We start from the raw sequence: 17,388 nt of genomic DNA, 5'->3' as shown, positions 1-17,388 counted from the left end.
TTACATAGCGTGGTGAGAAGAATGAAAAGATTATGATCTAGAATACAGAGAGAGAGAGAAAAGCGTTCCAAGATAAAGCACTTTGATGTGACACAAAATGTTGCAGGGGAAAAAAAAGTACGTAAAAATTTTATAGTGTGTTAGATTTACCTTCTTTTCCTCTCGTGTGTTCCAGGAGGAGGGCAAAGAAGAGAAGAAGGAAATACTGGACACGAAACGCGTGCAAGATAATATGGTGAAGAAAAGGCAAGAGCCCCAAGTGGCTTCGTATGAAGAAGGAAAAAAATAATATCCCAACCGTCACCCGTCTGCCTTTTCAGAATGCCCGCAGGACGGGTTTATAAACAACGCAAGGAACGCATCAACGAATCACGCAGCGAACGCAAGAAAATCACAACCGTTTACAAAGCCCGCAAGTCGCAATACTTCATAAAATCTATTACGTAAAATTGTAAAACAGTAAAAAGATATTTCTACCCTGGGCTTCTTTTGATAATACATATTTTCCACAAAAAAACTATTTGTCTGTAAAGTCGGTTTACGGACGATAGTTAAACGTGACAACGACATAACAAAACATTGATGAAATGATTGCATATTTTTATGAACAAAATTGAATAATTTTTTTTGAATTATCACTATTTTGTATGGATACAAAGAAGGAGTAAAATGAAATATACAATTTAATTGATACATTTACTTTTATTTGCTCTCATTAATTCAAATATGTTTATTACTTTAACGAAGAGATTATTTTAACTATAACTTTTATACATGTTTGCTATTTAACTTATTCCAATCTGTGTTATTCTGTTAAGGATAGGACGATGATAGGAAAAGTAGGAAACGAATGAGAGTGTTTCAAGTTTAATGTGCCTCGAAAAAAGTCAAATCGATGGTTGTTCCAATCGAGTGGTAGAGAGATAGATGCGGCGCAAGCGTACAATGAGCGTAACGGGACACTTTTTCGTGCGTGCATCCGGCATTCACCGATTTATTAGACGTCACGTCAAAAAAAAAAAAGTGAGCGAGTCTTTCAGTCCTCGCCAGAGATGTGTAACATCTAACCTCGGTAACGAGCACATTCATGTGTTCTCATGCTGCAAATACTCTTATAATACTAAACACAGACACGAAATTTAATATAGAATTTATTTGAATACATACGCAAAATTGTGTTTTCAATTACATTTCTGACTTGATGTAAGCTTTTGGACATACGCCATTGCTAAACACTTTTTCTGTAGAAGAAAACTAAAAAATACCTAAAAGACAAAAACACAAATTAAGCAAAAAAATTGCTGTTGTCAATAGGATATAAACACCATATAATATTCCATAACATGAATATGGTCAACAAACAAAGAAAAACACAGAAAAATTGACTAAGAGAACGAAAAAACCCCCCACAAATGACAGCACAAAAATATTGAACCCAAAAAATTCAGCACAACAGTTGAAACGAGACATAAACACGACAAAACGAAAAGACAAAACAAACACAATATTACATGTGACATTTCTGGACGCGAATCACACGTATTTTCCGCACCCACCGCTAGAATTCGTTGCCTGAGCAAGTACGTCAAATGTTGAATCATTTGATTAGCAGAAGCGAAAAACACTTGATAAAATACTAAACGCCGGTTTTGGGACCTGATTTTAGACTAGGAATTTCATTAAAATACTGACCGTCTTGTTAGAACACTAAAATTCAATACTATAACGTTTACCTTTGGCTTTGTGAACTTGGGTTCACGCCGTCTGCCACAGATCGAAGCACCGTGCGACTGAAAAAAAACGTATACCGGGAGAAAAGATGTTAGGCATGAAAAAAAAATATTGTAAGCACACAGCACTGGTGCCAACATGTAATTTTCACGTCGTTAATTCGTCACAAGGTGAATTCGCCCACTCAACCTGCAACTGACCTGGAAAACAGGTCGGAGGTCAACTGGCTGCCCCATTCGCTCGAAACCGTTTCCTTATTTGACTTGGCAATGCATAACTCAATGGGAGCGAAAGCTGCAAATGATTACGGTTTGACACGCCATGAGTCTGCGCGCATAAACGGTTTAAAGGACCATGCAAAACTCTCAGTATTTCCAAACACCTTATATAAGGCCCCCGCCTCCCGGGCACACACACGGTTTGCAGAGCTTCCGGAAAAACCACGCGATTTCAAAACTACTCAAGATATATGAGTAAGGGCTTTGAATATATATACCTACTGTATAGAAGTCGCCAGCCCAGGTTAAAATTTCTAATACGGTTTTGAGGTAGTTGGTATTCACCGCCGCAATCGCCACCATCTCTAGGGCATCGACTTGTGGTGGTCCCTAGCGGACAAGTGTCGAACTCTTCAAACACCCCTTCCCCTCCCCTTGAACGACCTTGAGCTGCAGTGAATGATAGATGGGGGGTACGGGGAATGACAGCGGGCGACAGCGCTGCGCTCTAACGTGTAAATAACAACTAAGACGATACAGGGCGTTACGGCAGCGCACTGCAGCGGTGAAGTTCCCAAGCTGCTCATCATACGCTTCTGAAAGATCTAGAGTAAATCCTATCCACTCGCGACTTCTATACAGTATATATATATTCAAAGGTAAGGGCCTGCTTACGAAAAGCATTTAAGAGCTCGCTGAGGGCCGAAAAATACTTTTGATTTCGGATTAAGTTTTTAAATAGTATTTTTAGAAGAGTTAAAAGTGCTAAAACGCATGTTTTCAGAGTAATTTTTTAGGCGTAAAACAACCGGTACAGATTCTTGAAAGCACTTAAGAGCCTTGCATTACACCTTTATCTTCATTTCTCCGCCGTGTGATGTCACGGTCGCCGCTCGATGCACTGGGAGAAGACTGCGCGCCAGTCCAGAGGAGACACCGCGCTAGAAGCACCAGCGAGCGTCGCGCTTATCATCCCGCCTCGCTGGCACAGATACGCCCCTGACGAGGCGGGCCCCTTAAGTCTCGGTACCACTCACCATGTTGATATTTTTCAAGTCCATCAACTTTAGCCCTCGGTGTACATTTGGTGAAGTCCGTGAACGGAACGGAAATATGTAACCACGGTGCTGCCATCTGTGGCGCAGAGCGCTAACCGACGCTCACAAAGCCGAAGGAAAATTTTAAAGTATTAATGGTTTAGTTAATTTATTCTCGTGATTTAACTCCAAAAACCGGATTTAGTAATTTTTTTTCCAAGTCTTATTTGCTTTTAGGTAAGCCGTTTCATTACATAATTCGAAACTGTGGTCTGCTAATCCAATGTTTCAATTATCAACGTAGCTGCTCCGGCAGCGAATTCTAGCGGCGGGTGCGGAAACTACGTGTGGTTAGCGTCCATAAACGTAGTTGAAAAACACAATTTTCGTATATATTCATCACGTTTGGCATTATTTTCAAACAATTCTACGTTATACGTACTTACAAGTGTATTCGCAACATAAGAACACGTGAAGGTAAGATGTTAACACATCACTGGCGAGTACTGAAACACTCGCTCGCTTTTTTTTCTTTCAAAAATTATGCAATGCATACGTCTGTAAATTTTAATATGACTGTCCCTTGAATTTGTTTTTCTGTCACAAACATTTTCATCAGGAATTCTCTGAGAGTTATTTAGGGTTATGGCCGTAAAAGTTAAGGTGCGAAAGTGATAATTATTATCAACAATTGCGGGACTTTTTCACATATTATAATGATGTACATAAAAGAATGTCCCTGCATCAATGGTATATTATAACAGTTTAATGTATAGTAGTTACAACGAATTGAAGGTGAACTAACCTGGTTTTTCTTACAAATATTCATTGTGTGCACCTTTAACTATATGGCACACATCCAACCTAATGTCCAATTCTTCCCTCTCTTTGGTTAACAAGTCCGGAGTAATGGAAGCAATAACCTCTTCAATTAGGTTCCTCAACCCTGGAAAATCATTAGGTAGCGGCGGAACGTAGACACGATCTTGTATAAAGCCCCAAAGGATAATATCGCATGGTGTTATGTCAGGTGAACGTGGAGGCCAGCGAAAAAGAGCTCTGTCGTCTCGACCATTACGACCAATCCAACGGTCAGGAACTTCGACAATTAAACTTTAAACAACACGCACGTTGAACTGAAATTACAGATTCACTCACAGCAAATTGCACAACACAAAGCGCTTTACACTCAGGAGTCGCTGTAAGCGAGAAAACAACAAAGCAGCACTCGCGCACGAGCTTATCTAAAATTGTTTGAGTTGCTCTTTAATTGTGACCTTTAACCAACACTCTACAATGCTTACAGTTGATACTATTAAATTTTAAAACTGGGACATTATTTTATGTACATACTGTATTACACTTAGTGAATTTCTGTTAAAAATATTTATATATTCGAGACAGAACAACAAATACAAGAGATGTATCGAGCCGAAATATCAGAAATATCCCTTACACAACATAATGACGAGAAAATGAAGAAATACCTATGAGAACGAGTATTATGTAAGTATTCAATAGACCTAAGAAATTCTTCTTCTAGACCTATTTTGACAAATTTGGTATTTTTAAAACTTTTTTGCCATTTTAGAAAAGTATAGCATTTTTTTCCAGTTAAATGCATCGCTATATAATTGCTTTGATTTATTTTTAAAGCAGGAATAACCTTGCACAGTACTAGGTTCAATCCTAATTCTCCAGACGTTGCAATTCTGGCAGGAAAAGACAAAGGTTTCTAATCTGTTTTAGGATAGGCAGAAAGCCTCTGTTGTTGGTGTTAAACAAGAACTGTTCCAGTGCAACGTTTATAAGTATCAACGATTGAGAAACAAACGGTAAGGAATATTAAACAATTTAGGGCTTAAGAATTAAATTTCAGCCTAGCACATGATTACATTACAACTGCACTCAGGTCACTAACAAGGTACAAGGAGAACAGGCTACGCAAGTGTGAGTAACAACACGTGCTTAAAATGGAACACAAAAAAAAAAAAGATAATTTGTATGTGCTTACAAAACCATACCATTTTTGGATAAAATTTAATAAAGGCCTTAACGCCCCGACGCATCTATACGGTACAGCGCTGATTACAAAAATTGAACGTGATCTTTAGAGAGATTGTAAAACACGCTGCTCGTTATATTGCCGAAGGATAAGTTACCTTGCACGGTCATTCAGGGCACAAGGTTAGCCGGCCGACGCTCGAAACACGTTTAGGCCGAGAACTGATTCAGCACGTACAAGCATTCGAAGCGAAGGGCAAACTTATAAACAACTAACACACGGATAAGTATGTGTTACGTGACAAACGGATGCTGGACCGAGGAGAGAACTAAGCTGACTCCCGCAAGTCATCGTAAAGGTAATATTCAGAACCGTCACACCTCTGTGGCACGTCTTAAGATGCCCGCCTCGTCAGGGGCGTATCTGTGCCGGCGAGGCGGGATGATAAGCGCGACGCTCGCTGGTGCTTCTAGCGCGGTTATCTCCTCTGGACTGGCGCGCAGTCTTCTCGTCGTGCATCGAGCGGCGACCGTGACATCACACGGCGGAAAAATGAAGATAAAGGTGTAATGCAAGTCCCTCAAGTGCTTTCAAGAATCTGTACCGGTTGTTTCACGCCTAAAAATTGCTCTGAAAACATGCGTTTTTAGCCATTTTAACTATTCTAAAAATACAGTTTAAAAACTTAATCCGAAATCGGAAGTACTTTTCGGCCCTCGGCGAACTCTTAAATGCTTTTCGTAAGCAGACACCACTGGGATATCTCGAGTGGTTTTGAAATCGCGTTGTTTTTCCTGAAGCTCTGCGCACCGTGTGTGTGCCCGAGTGGGCGGGGGCCGGCCTCCACACACCACCACACCACTACCGTGTGTGTGCCCGAGTGGGCGGGGGCCGGCCTCCACACACCACCACACCACTACCGTGTGTGTGCCCGAGTGGGCGGGGGCCGGCCTCCACACACCACCACACCACTACCGTGTGTGTGCCCGAGTGGGCGGGGGCCGGCCTCCACACACCACCACACCACTACCGTGTGTGTGCCCGAGTGGGCGGGGGCCGGCCTCCACACACCACCACACCACTACCGTGTGTGTGCCCGAGTGGGCGGGGGCCGGCCTCCACACACCACCACACCACTACCGTGTGTGTGCCCGAGTGGGCGGGGGCCGGCCTCCACACACCACCACACCACCACCGTGTGTGTGCCCGAGTGGGCGGGGGCCGGCCTCCACACACCACCACACCACCACCGTGTGTGTGCCCGAGTGGGCGGGGGCCGGCCTCCACACACCACCACACCACCACCGTGTGTGTGCCCGAGTGGGCGGGGGCCGGCCTCCACACACCACCACACCACCACCGTGTGTGTGCCCGAGTGGGCGGGGGCCGGCCTCCACACACCACCACACCACCACCGTGTGTGTGCCCGAGTGGGCGGGGGCCGGCCTCCACACACCACCACACCACTACCGTGTGTGTGCCCGAGTGGGCGGGGGCCGGCCTCCACACACCACCACACCACTACCGTGTGTGTGCCCGAGTGGGCGGGGGCCGGCCTCCACACACCACCACACCACCACCGTGTGTGTGCCCGAGTGGGCGGGGGCCGGCCTCCACACACCACCACACCACCACCGTGTGTGTGCCCGGGTGGGCGGGGGCCGGCCTCCACACACCACCACACCACCACCGTGTGTGTGCCCGAGTGGGCGGGGGCCGGCCTCCACACACCACCACACCACCACCGTGTGTGTGCCCGAGTGGGCGGGGGCCGGCCTCCACACACCACCACACCACCACCGTGTGTGTGCCCGAGTGGGCGGGGGCCGGCCTCCACACACCACCACACCACCACCGTGTGTGTGCCCGAGTGGGCGGGGGCCGGCCTCCACACACCACCACACCACCACCGTGTGTGTGCCCGAGTGGGCGGGGGCCGGCCTCCACACACCACCACACCACCACCGTGTGTGTGCCCGAGTGGGCGGGGGCCGGCCTCCACACACCACCACACCACCACCGTGTGTGTGCCCGAGTGGGCGGGGGCCGGCCTCCACACACCACCACACCACTACCGTGTGTGTGCCCGAGTGGGCGGGGGCCGGCCTCCACACACCACCACACCACCACCGTGTGTGTGCCCGAGTGGGCGGGGGCCGGCCTCCACACACCACCACACCACCACCGTGTGTGTGCCCGAGTGGGCGGGGGCCGGCCTCCACACACCACCACACCACTACCGTGTGTGTGCCCGAGTGGGCGGGGGCCGGCCTCCACACACCACCACACCACTACCGTGTGTGTGCCCGAGTGGGCGGGGGCCGGCCTCCACACACCACCACACCACTACCGTGTGTGTGCCCGAGTGGGCGGGGGCCGGCCTCCACACACCACCACACCACTACCGTGTGTGTGCCCGAGTGGGCGGGGGCCGGCCTCCACACACCACCACACCACTACCGTGTGTGTGCCCGAGTGGGCGGGGGCCGGCCTCCACACACCACCACACCACTACCGTGTGTGTGCCCGAGTGGGCGGGGGCCGGCCTCCACACACCACCACACCACTACCGTGTGTGTGCCCGAGTGGGCGGGGGCCGGCCTCCACACACCACCACACCACTACCGTGTGTGTGCCCGAGTGGGCGGGGGCCGGCCTCCACACACCACCACACCACCACCGTGTGTGTGCCCGAGTGGGCGGGGGCCGGCCTCCACACACCACCACACCACTACCGTGTGTGTGCCCGAGTGGGCGGGGGCCGGCCTCCACACACCACCACACCACCACCGTGTGTGTGCCCGAGTGGGCGGGGGCCGGCCTCCACACACCACCACACCACCACCGTGTGTGTGCCCGAGTGGGCGGGGGCCGGCCTCCACACACCACCACACCACTACCGTGTGTGTGCCCGAGTGGGCGGGGGCCGGCCTCCACACACCACCACACCACTACCGTGTGTGAGCCCGAGTGGGCGGGGGCCGGCCTCCACACACCACCACACCACCACCGTGTGTGTGCCCGAGTGGGCGGGGGCCGGCCTCCACACACCACCACACCACTACCGTGTGTGTGCCCGAGTGGGCGGGGGCCGGCCTCCACACACCACCACACCACCACCGTGTGTGTGCCCGAGTGGGCGGGGGCCGGCCTCCACACACCACCACACCACCACCGTGTGTGTGCCCGAGTGGGCGGGGGCCGGCCTCCACACACCACCACACCACTACCGTGTGTGTGCCCGAGTGGGCGGGGGCCGGCCTCCACACACCACCACACCACCACCGTGTGTGTGCCCGAGTGGGCGGGGGCCGGCCTCCACACACCACCACACCACCACCGTGTGTGTGCCCGAGTGGGCGGGGGCCGGCCTCCACACACCACCACACCACCACCGTGTGTGTGCCCGAGTGGGCGGGGGCCGGCCTCCACACACCACCACACCACCACCGTGTGTGTGCCCGAGTGGGCGGGGGCCGGCCTCCACACACCACCACACCACCACCGTGTGTGTGCCCGAGTGGGCGGGGGCCGGCCTCCACACACCACCACACCACCACCGTGTGTGTGCCCGAGTGGGCGGGGGCCGGCCTCCACACACCACCACACCACTACCGTGTGTGTGCCCGAGTGGGCGGGGGCCGGCCTCCACACACCACCACACCACCACCGTGTGTGTGCCCGAGTGGGCGGGGGCCGGCCTCCACACACCACCACACCACCACCGTGTGTGTGCCCGAGTGGGCGGGGGCCGGCCTCCACACACCACCACACCACCACCGTGTGTGTGCCCGAGTGGGCGGGGGCCGGCCTCCACACACCACCACACCACTACCGTGTGTGTGCCCGAGTGGGCGGGGGCCGGCCTCCACACACCACCACCGTGTGTGTGCCCGAGTGGGCGGGGGCCGGCCTCCACACACCACCACACCACTACCGTGTGTGTGCCCGAGTGGGCGGGGGCCGGCCTCCACACACCACCACACCACTACCGTGTGTGTGCCCGAGTGGGCGGGGGCCGGCCTCCACACACCACCACACCACTACCGTGTGTGTGCCCGAGTGGGCGGGGGCCGGCCTCCACACACCACCACACCACTACCGTGTGTGTGCCCGAGTGGGCGGGGGCCGGCCTCCACACACCACCACACCACCACCGTGTGTGTGCCCGAGTGGGCGGGGGCCGGCCTCCACACACCACCACACCACTACCGTGTGTGTGCCCGAGTGGGCGGGGGCCGGCCTCCACACACCACCACACCACTACCGTGTGTGTGCCCGGGTGGGCGATGGCCGGCCTACACACACCACCACACCACCACCGTGTGTGTGCAAGGACGGTGGACTGATGGCTTCCCATCAAGTCTGACTGTGGACCCGAGAGCCGTGTGTGAGAACAGCGTCTCGCCAGCTCATCAGCTGCATCTGCACGATTTCATGCTAATTGTGTGAAGCGATTTTCCCCCTCCCTCCCTCCTTGAGCTAATTGTTGCTCCGTATTGGTTAAACAGTTGGCTGAAGTGTATTGTTTGCAGCGTGGGATAAGTTTTAAATGACTTTTTGTTTTTTTGACGTGACAACGTCTAATAAATCGATGAACGCCGGCTGCACGCACGAAAAAGTGTCCCGTTACACACATTGTTCCGTTACGCTGTGTCCCGTTACGCTAATTGTACGCTTGCGCCGCATCTATCTCTCTTCCACTCGACTGTTTATAAAGTGAAGTGGAAAGTTAATGTGGTTTCCATTGCTTATTACAACAACAATTTCGGCAATAAGGGTTAATTATTCTTGCATTTTAAAAATCTGATTACTAGTATAATTTCCACTATTTATTATTTTATTATTAAAATAAAAATGATTCAATTTTATTCATAAAAGTATGCAATCATTTCATCAATGTTTTGTTATGACGTTGTCACGTTAAACTATCGTCCGTAAACCGACTTTACAGAAAAACAATGTTTTTTATGAAAGTGACTGTTTCAAACGACGGAAATTGTAATTCATACTTACCAACCATCATCAGACTAGGTCAAGCAACATTTCCGCAATGTTTTTGGGCGTGCACAATACGGCGATGGAGAAGTTAAGAAGTGACTTCACCTACATCACAGCACGCCGTCGTGGCAGACATTTTTTTGGTTAATTATGACCTTTCTCAACTAAAAGGGGCAGCTGCATATTGCAACATCCAAAGTTTCTTCCACTTTCTGCGATGAAACCTCGCACCGAACAGCAAGCGCAAGAACTAATCGTGTGGGGAATGCTTCAGTTTAGTTTCAGACTGAGCTCCTGGACTGATCTCTAAACAACGGCGAATCGTGGAACGCGTAAAAAGAAGGAATTAAATTCCTATTGAATTACTCGGAGCTGCCACGGCGTTAAGCGTAGATTAATCGTGGCAATTAACGAACACACGGGAAGTAATAAACACTGTCAAGTACAAAAAAAGGGGGGCAGAGGGAATTTGTTGTCTGTTAAGTCGGTTTACGGACGATAGTTTAACGTGACGTCATAACAAAACATTGATGAAATGATTGCATACTTTATGAATAAAATTGAATCATTTTTATAATAAAAGAATAAATACTTGAAATTATACTAGTAATCAGATTTTTAAAATGCAAGAATAATTAACTTTTATTGCCGAAATTGTTGTAATAAGAAATGAAAACCACATTAACTTTCACTTCACTTTATAAACAATCGAGTGGAAGAGAGATAGATGCGGCGCAAGCGTACAATGAGCGTAACGGGACACAACGTAACGGAAAACCGCGTAATGGAACAATGTGCGTAATGCGACACTTTTTCGTGCGTGCAGCCGGCGTTCATCGATTTATTAAACGTTGTCATGTCAAAAAATTAAAAAGCAAAGAATACCTAAAGGTGTAAAGGAATAAATACTACATCGAAGTCATGGACACCACACACCACAAAACAAAGTTCGACCAATTACCGTAGTAGGGACAACACGGGAAACTGATTAATAAAACCGCGAGACAAGTGATTGCAACGAACAAAGCGGCGTGGGGTGTAACCAGGTTTTTTTTTTTTTTTTTTTTTTTTTAAGTGCGGGAAACCGTTTACAGTAGTGGTATCTGGCGGCGCGGAGTGTAAACTAGGGGAAGCCTAAGATGTACATCAAGTTCTGTCCCTGCCCGAACACGCCCGAATATTCACCTTAGGCCAACCTCGGGTTTATTTATATATATTTATATTTCTCTGTTTATTTTAATGTAGCTATACTAACCTAACTAACCGTCCATAGTGTTTTAAAGTGTTTTAATGTAGCTAACCTAACCGACCACTTTTAATATTTGAATTTATTTTTCCTGCGCAAAAATAAAACAATCCCGAGGTTGGCCGAAGGTGAATATTCGGGCGTGTTCGTGCAGGGACAGAGCTTGATGTACATCTTAGGTTTCTCGTAAACTAGCCGAGGAAGCAATGCAGTAAGGTGTCTCGCGTTTCGCCGGTGCCATTTGACCAGAGTTTCCCCGTTGTCGTAGTATCGCGACAGTTGGTTCAACTGAATTAACACGCCATGACTCACCTCTCTCGCCAGTCGCTGCTCACGAGCTCCGAGTTCACTCAACTCACAACCTCACAACTACAGTGAGAGCCAGGTCGATGTCCCGGGACTATTTAAGCTTCACGATATGCGCCATGCGCAGGCGCACCAAAGAAGTGGGGGGAAAAAAATTGGTTGACTGTAAAGTCGGTTTACGGACGATAGTTTAACGTGACAACGTCATAACAAAACATTGATGAAATGATTGCATACTTTTATGAATAAAATTGAATCATTTTTATTGAATTATCACTATTTTGTATGGATACAAAGAAGGAGTGAAATGAAATATACAATTTAATTGATAAATTTACTTTTATTCGCACTCATTAATTCAGATATGTTTATTACTTTAACGAAGAGATTATTTTAACTATAACTTTTATACATGTTTACTATTTTACTTCTTCCAATCTGTGTTATTCTGTTAAGGATAGGACGATTATAGGAAATGTAGGAAACGAATGGGAGTGTTTCAAGTTTAATGTGCCTCGAAAAAGTCAAAACGATGGTTGTTACAATCGAGTGGAAGAGAGATAGATGCGGCGCAAGCGTACAATGAGCGTAACGGGACACTGCGTAACGGGACAATGTGCGTAACGGGACATTTTCGTGCGTGCAGTCGGCGTTCATCGATTTATTAGACGTTGTCACGTCAAAAAATTGAAGTTAAAACTTCTTTAGCCGCGTTGGGCGATTTTTGGTAGGGGCAAAACTTATGGGTTCGCGTCACCGACATGCTAGTGACGTGTTGCGCCAGACTGGCGACGCGCAGCGGCCTGTGTACATGTATATGCATATATACACTAGTACATTGTATATACTCGACTGTATCATGTGCGTGTTGGACTCTTTTTGGATGGGTAAATAAAATCTTGTGAGTTCGCGTCACCGACATGCTGTAATAACAGTAAAATAAGTTAATTTGACCACGTGAATACATGACATAGGTCTGACATAAGTGGTAAGTCATAGCTAGGTAATGAATTTTGCGTAATTTTGACATACCACTGACATCTGTTGTGACTAAAAAATGATGTAAGGATAAATTATATCATGCTGACATCGTACTGATATTATACCAAAATCATTTTAATACGTACATCTGACGTAGAAATGATGTCAATTACACATTTAATAACAAAGTTTTAAGTTTTCACTTCTGTTGACAGTCCCCATGACTGGCTATTTTTTTTTGGAGCGAAGTAGTAAGTAGCTTGGCTTCTGGGTTGTAACCGTGTCCTTGGCGAATAATTCACCGACGTTTCGGTCGACCATCATCAGGGAGCGGTTACTAGTTCAGCAGGTAATTGCTCCCTGATGATGGGCGACTGCAACGTCGACCGAAACGTCGGTGAATTATTCGCCAAGGACGCGGCTACAACCCAGAAGCCAAGCAACTTCAGAAAATGACCGGGAAAGCCTGCGATCATTTTTTTGTCTCTCCGGTGATGTGCGACATCTGAACTCGAAAACGAACAGAAAATTCATTCGTTCTCACGTCGTCCGTGTTCGAAAATAAAAATTACAATACGAAACTCGGACACGAAATTTTAACGCATAAATCTTTAAAATATTTCCGAGCGTCGTAAATATTGGATAATGAAGGTTTAATGAAATATTCGCTTTCCAAGTAACAGAATGTCTGGGCGCGAATCAGCAACGTTTTGTCTGGAAGTTCACCGATAGAATTCGCTGTCTGAATCGCAAACGTTACTTGCCACCGTCATGCACAAATGGCAGCATGAAACATAAAATTGACGGAAATTTTAAACTTTTAGAAACGGCTCCGATAAAAAACGATATTCGAAAATTAATTTTATTAAACTTACAGCACTTGTTAAAATTCACAAAAAAAGTTAATACTCTAAAGTTTGCGCACACGTTAGAAGTTAAAATTCAATTAAATTATAAAAAAATTGGCCTAAAACATTTAAAAACACATAACATAACACTAAGTATAGGTATGTTTGTACATTAGTTTTTGCTAAAACCAATGAAATCAGTCTGTATATACTTCTTAAAAACAAACCACAACATTATTGAGCTATTTCAACACTATTATTATATTTTAATGTTGTTTAAAATTTATCAAAAATTATACTTTACTGGTGACGAGATTTGAACCACGTCTTTTGAGATTAACAAGATCGCACCCTCTACCACTGTGCTATTTAGACAATTGAGAAAAGTAAAAGAAGAATATGTATTACTGTAAAGCCAGTTTTCTTAAGTATTTTAAAACTTGTTATTACTTTTTACTATGGCTATTTTAGTTCAACAAATATATTCCAGGGTAATTTCACTGTCATGAAATTTCATTTGGCACACCAATTTTTTTTTTTGGCATTTTGATATGTACCCTAATGTTCAGGGCCAGATTTAGGGGAGGGCAACCGGGGCGAAAGCCCCGGGGCCCCCACAATAGAGACTTCGGAAAAAAAATCTTTCAAATTCCGACAAGTAAACACTAGTAAACATCTTTTCCTTTGATATTCTTTTTTCGCTGTTTTACCTTTACCTACAGTACTTTGTACATACATGATTATATTATTGTTAAATATTAACAGAAATATTCATTAACACTAAAATTTAATTTTTATATAATTCTTGTCTCCGATTATATTTATGTATGTTTTTTAAATACTAAGAGAATCTACTTGATTTCACAATGAATTATTTATTGGAAAACTCAACTGAAAAAAATTGTTCATTTTATTTGTAAAATAATTTGGGGCCAGGAGGCCTCCGCTCCTCTGTTGCCCCGAGGCCTCCAGACCTCTAAATCCGGCCCTGCTAATGTTCACGAAAGTGACAATGCACGGGTTTATGTTGCTACACGCGTGTCCGCCATATTTCCGACACGTTTCCGTTCATCGAATTATTGTGTTCCACTTTCACGGAATCAGTTCTAATAGAAGCCGTATACCGAGGGCTGAGATGTTTGCACATCAAGAAAAGGAGGGGATGGAAGCAAGAAACGGTAATTCGCTTGTTGGGTTTTAGGGGGGTGGGGGGGGAGGGAAGGGGATATACATAGAGAACACTGATGCGCCAAGGAGAGTCTTGCCAGCTTGGAATCTTCCGGGACCTCCTGGTACAACCTCTGAGCAATGTATGAATACTCTTACGATTTACCGCGGGTTCGTAAATGATAGCCCAATTAAAGATTTTATTACACTACACAGTTTTATTTATTGCCACTACTTATGTAACTTACAAAAACCTTCTAAAATGGCAAATAATTAATTACAGAAATGTCAATTCCCCAGTCACTCATTCCACACACCTCGCTGGGCCGCACCTCTGGCGCAACTCTCGCCGCAGCCAGCTGACCAGTAAGTAGCCCATGAAAAATATTTTTTCACTTTATAAAATAATCTATGTTTTGATGGTTTATGAACATTTTTAATGAAAAAAAATATATATATTCTCGCATCATGCTATAGTATTTTTTGGTTAGCTAAATGCATTGCTTAGGCATACTTTTAAAACAGTAATTACATAGTAATTACTGCTGCTCCCCTACCTGTACGCACAGCATGGTAATGCCTACACATTAAACAATTTGTACGTAATTTTCATTAATTAATATTATTTCTCTGGTAATGCTGCAAGTGAAGTATTAGCTGCGACCGAATACTAGCCTAATCGATCCACTATAAGTGCACCGTAGTTACCGCGGCCATATAGTTCTTCGTTTCCAAATTCTCACAAGGGATGCATGCATCCCTAAACGAGTTCACTTAACTCCAGATGCGCGTGTCTCATCCACTGATTCGTCCCTACATCCATTAGCTTCTGAACAGTCTTTATTTTGTTTGTATACAACATTACTTCAGATTTTTCGCATATTATTTATTTAAAACCTTATAAGCGTTAAGTGATAACTCAAATAAAGACGTTAATAAAAATTATCGAAATACGAATTTAAACTTGTAGGAGCATTTAATGCTCATTATAAGTATATTTTTTGATTTGAGTTTAATAATTTTTTTTTCAGTTAAATGGTTTGCTTTATTTATAAAGCAGGAATAACCTTGCACCGTACTGGGTTCAATACGAGAACCCCTACACGCTGCAATACTGGCAATAAAAGAAAAGGGTTTCTAATCTATTTTAGAATAGGCAGAGAGCCTATTTATTTAGGGAAGCCTTCACTTCACATACTAGAGAGCCACACCCGAAGTTCCCCGAAGGTTGCTTAGCAAATAACTTTTTAATATGTAGCTATCCAGGGCTAGGAAACAGTTTACATGATTTCATAGTATATTTAATGTAGCTATCCTAACCAAATCAACCGTCCACAATGTTTTAAAGTACCTATTTATAATGTAGCTAACCTAACCTAATTGACCATTAATTATCATGAGTTACAATGAACAAAAAAAAAAAACGAAGATGCACGATCGGGCGTTTGGCTCTCTCGTCTGTGAAAAGAAGGCTTCCCATTTATTTACGGTTTCCCCCCCCCCCCCCTAATTTTTCGTAGATATCACGACTCAAGATGGCTACTTGAGCATTAATACGACCATCTGCCAACAGGCGGTGCTGGCAGTAGAAGTATTCGGATACCGTCCACCCATCAGAAATGCGTCCTCTACATTGTGGCTGCATTCGCTAAGGGATGCAGATGCTGTGGACGCATCCACTGGGTGTGGCTGTGGCCGCCGCAACCCGATTGGCTAGACAACTCCTCCAATCACGGCCAACCACAGCTCGTTAGAGAGCATCCCTACATGATCACAAACCCCTTGTGCATCTGGAATAACGCAGGGGTGCCCACAAGGGGGGGGGGGGGGGGTAACGACGCAGACTGCGTCATTAAAATTTCAGGGGGGGGGGGTTAAAAGACGAGAAAAATGTATATATTATTTACATAATTATAGCTTCTAATGTGAAAATACGTTTCTGGTGCTTTGATAATTGAAACGGATATTGTAAATCAAATTGGCAACCCCGCACTTTCCTCAACAAAAGCAGTTTGGCATCTGTCGGTTCAGGATGGAAATATTACCTGATATGACCAAAATTATTATTAGAAAATCAGTTTTAATTAATGCAAAATGTGATAAAATATAATACTAAAAAAGTATAATATTTTAAAATCATTGAGTAAATCATTGAGAAAATGGCATAAAAAATTTCGGGGGGGGGGGGGGGGGGCGGGCATCATTAGGTTAGGAAAGGGGGGGGGGGGGGTGAGTCATAGTGTTTGGGGGGGGGGGGGGCACCTCTGAATAACGTGAGTTGCAGGCACTTCTGTTTCTGGTATTACGTAGCTACACAAGGTGGCGGCCAGGTCTTTTCAATTGTTGATGGCTCCAACTAGACATGCCGAAACGTCGGGCTGATTTTGGGCGTTTCGTCCGATGACGCGTGGAATTTCGACGAAACAAATGCGTTTCAGAGCAGATCCAGAGTCCAGGTTAAAGTTGTGTTGCTTTTGTTCCGATACCTACATGGATGAAATAGTTGTCAGTCGGTTGGTTCAAGCGAACGTGTCATGTGTTTGTTGGTACGGTAGGTTACTGCCTTGCACTATACAGTGCATTAACTTGCACTTACTTGCTCTGCCCGACCCTTCACCCGTGTTCACTCAACGTATTAAAATTTTAAAAGTTAGGTTTATTTCCATCGTCAGCTGTAGTGCAACAAATGACGAGTGCCTATTAGGAAGGTGCTGTCTCAAACTTTAAATTGTTGGGAACCAAAATGCATATGACACGTTACCACTAAACACTGATGGAAAAACTGTTTATAACTATGCCATGAATACCAGAGTAAATAACATTTATTTTATCAATAATTGCTGAAGAA

The sequence above is a fragment of the Bacillus rossius genome, chromosome 17 (genome assembly GCF_032445375.1).
Source record: "Bacillus rossius redtenbacheri isolate Brsri chromosome 17, Brsri_v3, whole genome shotgun sequence".
In the NCBI taxonomy this organism is placed as follows: domain Eukaryota; kingdom Metazoa; phylum Arthropoda; class Insecta; order Phasmatodea; family Bacillidae; genus Bacillus; species Bacillus rossius.
Note: the sequence above shows the minus strand (reverse complement) of the source record.